Below are 6,461 nucleotides of genomic sequence, written 5' to 3' on the forward strand. Positions count from 1 at the left end.
TTAGGTGGTTCCTTTTCTTTTTCATTGAAGATGCTTGATTCATTCATGTTATTTTCGATGTGCAAGGTGTTTTCCACACATTCATCAACAAAATCAATCCGAAAACAGTCTCCATAGTCCATAGGAAGTTTGCAAGATTTAAGTACATCAAATACAATCTCTTCCTGTCCAACTCTTAGAGTCAACTTACCTTCATAAACATCAATCAATGCTCTTGCAGTTGCAAGAAAAGGTCTTCCAAGGATTAGAGATCCTTCCCTGTCTTCATCAATGTCAAGAATAACAAAATCAACAGGAAAGATGAATGTACCTACCTTTACAAGCACGTCTTCTACAATCCCTCTAGGATATTTAATTGAACGATCTGCTAATTGCAAAGACATCCTTGTTGGTTTAAGCTCTCCCATACCTAGCATCTTAAAAACTTCATAGGACATAAGATTAATGCTAGCACCTAAATCTGCTAAAGCCTTTTCAAAGTCAAGATTACCAATGTTACAAGGGATAGAAAAACTTCCTGGATCTTTTAATTTTGGAGGCAATTTGTTTTGGATAATTGCACTGCACTCCTCAGTTAACATTACCGTTCCTTGGTCATCAATTTTTCGTTTCTTGCTCAAGATATCTTTTAGGAATTTAGCATAGCTAGGCATTTGAGCAAGAGCTTCAGCAAAAGGAATATTGATTTGAAGCTTCTTAAACACATCCAGAAACTTGAGGAAGCTCTTGTCATCTTGTGCTTTCTTTAATCTTTGTGGAAAGGGAACAGGGGGAACATAGGGTTTTACCTTTTCCTGTTCTTCTAAGTCAATGGTAGGCACCTTTGGCTGTTCTTTTTCTTCCTTTTCTTTCCTTGGTGGTTCATCTAATTGTTTGCCACTTCTCAAGGTGATAGCCTGCACTTGTTCTTTTGGATTCTTTTCAGTATTGCTAGGTAACGTACCTTGAGGTCGAGATGCCATCATGTTTGCAAACTGCCCTAGCTGAATTTCCAAATTTCTTATTGCAGCCTGCTGGATTTTATGGTTCTCTCTAGTTTCATTCATGAACTCCATGTGTGATTTAGAAAGAGCAGTGAGAAGGTCATCATGGGATTTCTTTTCTGGAGGGTGGAAACCAGGTGGTGCATTCAAGGCATTGTTAGGATTACCGCAAGATAGATTAGGATGGTTCCTTAACCTGTTGTCATATGAATTTGAATAAGGGTAATTTTTTCTTCCTTGATTCATCACATAGTTCACTTGCTCCAAAGTTTGTGGATTTAAAGAGTCCATGATGCATTCTCCAATTCCATGTTGTCCATTGCACCTATCACAAATTTGCATGACAGAATTTATAGGATTAGTAGTTAACATGTCCAATTTCCTTACCATGTTATCTACCTTGGCATTAAGTGCTGTAATGGCGTCTATTTCATAGACTCCTGCGGTTCTTCTTCTTTCGGAATTGTTTTGGTAATGGCTGTTGCTTGCCATCTCTTCTATCAACTCATATGCCTCATCAATCCCTTTCTTTTTAAAGGATCCACCTGCAGCTGCATCTAAAGTAATTTTGATGTTAGGAGATAATGCATTATAGAAAGTTTGTACCTGTAACCACTTGGGCAAACTGTGATGTGGGCACTTTCTTAACAAGTCCTTGAATCTTTCCCAAGCTTCATGCAGGCTCTCTTGATCATGATGAGCAAATGTCATTATCTCATTGCGCAACTTGGTGGTTTTTGAGGATGGAAAGAATTTAGCTAGAAACTTTTGGGCTAACTCATCCCATGTTGTGAAGCTCCCAGCGGGACACGATTGTAACCAAGATCTTGCCTTATCCCTAAGAGTAAAAGGGAAAAGTCTTAGCTTGATTGCATCTTCAGAAACACCATTTTGTTTGAATGTGTCACAAATTTCCAGAAAATTGGTGATGTGAGCATTAGGATCTTCACTAGGCAAACCCCCATATTGGATTGAGGTAGAGAGCATTTGGATAATTGCGGGTTTAATCTCAAAATTATTAGCTTCTACCCTAGGTCTTGTAATACTTGAGGTTGTCCCATTCAAATTAGGTGTTGTGTAATCCCTTAAGGTACGGACCGGATGTTGGAGTGGTGGTCCGACTATGTTCTCGTTTCTGTTTTCATTTTCATCGGCCATGTCTGCTTGTTGCTCGAGTTTTATTTCTCGTGCTTTTATTGCAGCGTTGAGCCTTCGAAGAGTTCTTTCAATTTCCGGATCAAAGATTAGAGGTTCAGTCTTCCTTGATCTTCTTTGCATAAAACACCTGGAATAGTGCTTAAAAGAAAATTAAATAAAAACGAAAGAGTGTCTAAATTAATAATAGGGTAATTCGTATTGATATTGATACGCCAATCCCCGGCAACGATGCCAAAAACTTGACAGCGTTTTTCGCAAGTGTACGAAATCGCAACAAGTAATATAGAGTAAGAGAGTATCGTATCCACAGGGATTGTATATCAATTACCAAAATTATGTTAACCTATTATTATTTAAACGATAATAAGAGAGAATTGCTATAAGGAAAATAAAATTTAAAGTGAAAACAGAAAGAGATCAAGCACAAAATTTAGGTGAAAAGAAATCAGGGAATTAAACTACTAGGGAATTTGATTTCACTTAATTCTATCCAGCTTATTCTATTAGTTCATTAATCAATTTTAATTATTCAAGTAGGAGAAACAACCCTAGAGTCACTAATAAGCTCTCCTGATGTATCGTTAGCTATTCTAATTTAGTATAATTACCTACCTTCCAATAGTGAAATCAAACATAAATCAGATCCTTAGGTTTTGTGGTTGTTTTGTGAGTTCATAACCTAATAATCATTAACTTATAAAAACCCCCTTTGAGTCAAACCATATAGCTTCCGTGTCAAGTTATTATTCTCAAGTGAATTATTATCTTTTTCATATCAATAACCCTTCTCCCGATAGCGATTATTGAAATAACTCAATCCAGGGGAAATTTCTGCCTGGAAGCTTTAAGCACAATAATAATTCATAACAAGAACAATGAAAAATAAATCTAATATTATAAACTGGAATCGAATTAAGTTACATCAAATCCCTAGTATAAGAGTTTAGCTGGACATAGTAATTAAATAAAACTCAGTCATACTTGAATTAATCAACATACTTAAAGACAATAATGAAAAGAAAGACAAGATGAAGAGTTTAGGAATAAAAACTGAATCACAGCTATGTTGATGGCTTCCTTGAATCTTGGCACAAATCTTGGATGCTTGAAGTCTTTGAGAGAGAGAGAATTATGTAGAGAATTGCACAAAAAATGAGATCCCTATCACTGAGAAGTTCCCTTCTTTATATAGAGCTCCTGAAGGTAAGTTTGAATCCTATTAGGAAATAGAATCCTTATTTAGTGCAAAATCTTCTATAGGAGATCATAACTGTTTAGGCTTTTGATTTCCTCTTAATTAGGACTCCTTTCCCTCCCAAAATAAGTCTAGGTCTTGTTTAGTATGTTTAGGAAACTCTATGAGGCAGCCCATGTGAGAAAAAGATGGATTTGCGTATTTGGTTCACGCTAATTCTGTTCTGCGTAGCACGGGCGTGCTTCATGGCATGGGCTGGGTGTGCTTTAGCCTGGAAGTCTGGCTAGTGAAGCATGAGGTGTGCTAGGCAAGCACGGGCTAATGAATCCCTGAGGCACGGGCGTGCTACCAAGCACAGGCAAGGCGTGCTTGCTTCTGTCACTCCCGCCTAGAATTGTCATGGGCGTGCTAGGCTTGACACGCCCTGATCCCATTTTAGCACGGCCGTGCCTTTTGACACCACCCTGGCCGTGCTCTCTTCTGTCTCTCTTTTGATTTCCTTAGCTTCTAGCACGGTTGTGCCTTCTAGCACGGCCTGGGCATGCTAGAGGCTAAGTGTCTTGCCTTGTAAAGTTCTTTTCTGCGCCAAATTCCGACAATTTTCTCTTAGATCAAGCGGATTAAGAATCAAGGAAGCTTTAAACACAATTATACTAGAAGTGAATTAAAATCAAATTAAAGTAATAAAAACTTACTAAAATTCTAACAAAAACTATATTAAAAACACTATAAAATTAACACCTATCACTTGTCCATTGCCTTTAAATAGCATAGGTGCTATACTTAGGTTAGCTTCTTGCAACCTCCCTTTAATTACTCCAAAGGATCTTGATGGAAATCCTCCACTGAAAGAGTCCAGCACTGGTCATTATGAGGGACAACCACAAGATGATCAACAAAAGAAGGAAGCAAGTTAACATGCTACTTCTGAAATGTCTACATTTTACGGTAATGATTATATGACTAACTATTGCTGTACAGTTTTAGTAATGGCATGAAAGGGAGTAAGAGCTAAAATAGGTCGAACTTCCACATCAAAAGTTCCTTCTCTTGCTGAGCAACCTCATATAATTTTTGATGGTATAGAAAAAGTAGAAGGATTTGATACCACCATCTTAAGAGAGCAATTTGGAAGCTACCTTCAACTTGCAAACGATTTCTTGGAAATGAAATCATCTTTTTCTTCAATTTTTTCGTCAGAATTTTAGCTTAGAAAATAAGAAAGGTTAAAAGAACAGCTGGACGATTCTTTGAGTCTCGAGAAAGAAGTTATTGCCAATTCTTCTGTGCAAGATGAACTTATCAAAATTGAGGAAGAACTAGCAAGGCTGACTTCAAGGAAGAAATTACTTTAATCCTCCTTAGAAGGGATGAAAAGTGATGTCTTGGAGAAACAAAGCATGGTTTCAAAAATCTGTAAAGAAATATCCAAAGTTGAAGCGATGTCAATTCGTAGTGCAGAAGTTGAGCATTCTCTTTCTATGCTGCAAAAGTTGCTTTCTGATAACCGCAATGAGTTGGAGAAGCTTGAATGGAATTCATAGAAGATTTTTTTTTTCTCTTTTTCTTTAGACTTTGCTTAGTCATTTTTTTAATGTAATAAAATACTTTAGTTATTAATAAATTTTGATTTCATTAATTACTTATCACACTTATCCTTTTTACTCAATCTTGAATTTCATTTTTTTTTACAACTGTACTTAGCAAAATACTATGCTGCCTACGTACCTTCTTTTGGAGGAATCAAATCATAACGTATTTCAAATATAATTTTTTTTGTTTTATTTTTTTTATTAGCCATTCACGATTTTAACTCATGCAGGCTGAGAGCATTGTCGAGCTTCTAGGCGTAGTATCTCTTCAAAAACTTACCGTTGATTGACCCGATTCGCACTCCATCTTGATCAATTATCTTTTATGCTCCATTTGAGTATACCTCTTGAACTGCATATGGTCCAACCCAGTTCAAGAGGAACTTATTGCCCATATGCCGCGACATGATTATTGGTCTTCTTACTGCTAGAAACAGATCGCTAACTTGAAAATAGTAGATTTCCACTGTCTTGTTAAAAGCTTTGCACATTGAGCTTGATAACACTCCAAACATTGTTGCGCTTCAAGTCGTTTTTCATCAAGTGCTTCTAACTCTTGCTGGAAAAGCCGAGCATTGTCTTCATTAGAGAGACCTTCTTAAATGGCAATTCTCATGGATGGAATTTATTGTTCAAGAGGAAGAACAACTTCTACACCATAAACAAGTGAATATGGAGTTGCTTGAGTTGATGTTCTATATGTAGTTCGATAAACCCATAAGGCTTCCCCTAGTCTTTCATGCCAATCCTTTTTTGATCAATTGACTATCTTCTTGAGGAGTTTTCCTAAAGTCGTGTTGAATGCTTCTGCAAGATTATTTGCTGGTGCATTATACATGGATGAATTATACTGCTTAAACTTGAATTGCTCACATAATTTGTCCATGACTTTATTATAAAACTCCCTTCCGTTATTAGTTATGATGTATCGCGGCACACCAAAATGATAAATGATTTTCGTTCTAATAAAGTTCAATACAATCTCCTTGATTTCTTTATATGAAGAGGCTTTAGCCCATTTTGAGAAGTAATTAGTAGCAGCAAGAATGTATAGGTGACCACTTGAACTTTTTGGAAGTGATCCTACAACATCCAATCCCAATCTTTGAAAGGCCATGATACTACTGTTGAGTGAAGTGGTTCAGGCGGTTGATGAATTAAGTTTGCATGTAATTGACACTCTCAATATCTTTTGGTGTAATTCATGCAATTAGTCACCATCGTAGGGCAATAATACCCCATCCTTTTAATCTGAAAGTGCACCACAAATACTTGAATGTGCTTCTTCTAAAGCTTTGATAGCTTTCTTCCCCTCCAAAGTAAAAGGAGTATCCTCAGCATTTTCTTCAATAGGAGTTTGATCTTGATCCATATCTTTAGAAGTGACATGGCCAACCATCATTACATCAAGGTATTCTTCCTCATATTGCTTAGAGACTTGGCTACTTATAACCACAATATGTGGTTTGGCTTTCAATATGGATCCCATGGTCACCACCCACTCAGTTTTTCTTTTCATTCTTGAAGGGACTT

The 6,461-nt window shown here is 36.8% G+C and overlaps 1 non-coding gene across 1 annotated transcript; it reads left to right on the top strand.

Annotated features, from left to right (window-relative positions):
- The first annotated feature begins 1,606 nt into the window (after window positions 1-1,606).
- On the top strand, window positions 1,607-1,712 carry LOC119370654 (small nucleolar RNA R71). The gene has a single exon (XR_005178215.1). It is a non-coding gene; the product is annotated as a small nucleolar RNA R71 (small nucleolar RNA).
- The last annotated feature ends 4,749 nt before the right edge of the window (window positions 1,713-6,461 follow it).

Source organism: Jatropha curcas, chromosome 2, assembly GCF_041381405.1.
Source record: "Jatropha curcas cultivar XTBG-Jc1 chromosome 2, XTBG_Jcur_1.0, whole genome shotgun sequence".
In the NCBI taxonomy this organism is placed as follows: Eukaryota; Viridiplantae; Streptophyta; class Magnoliopsida; order Malpighiales; family Euphorbiaceae; genus Jatropha; species Jatropha curcas.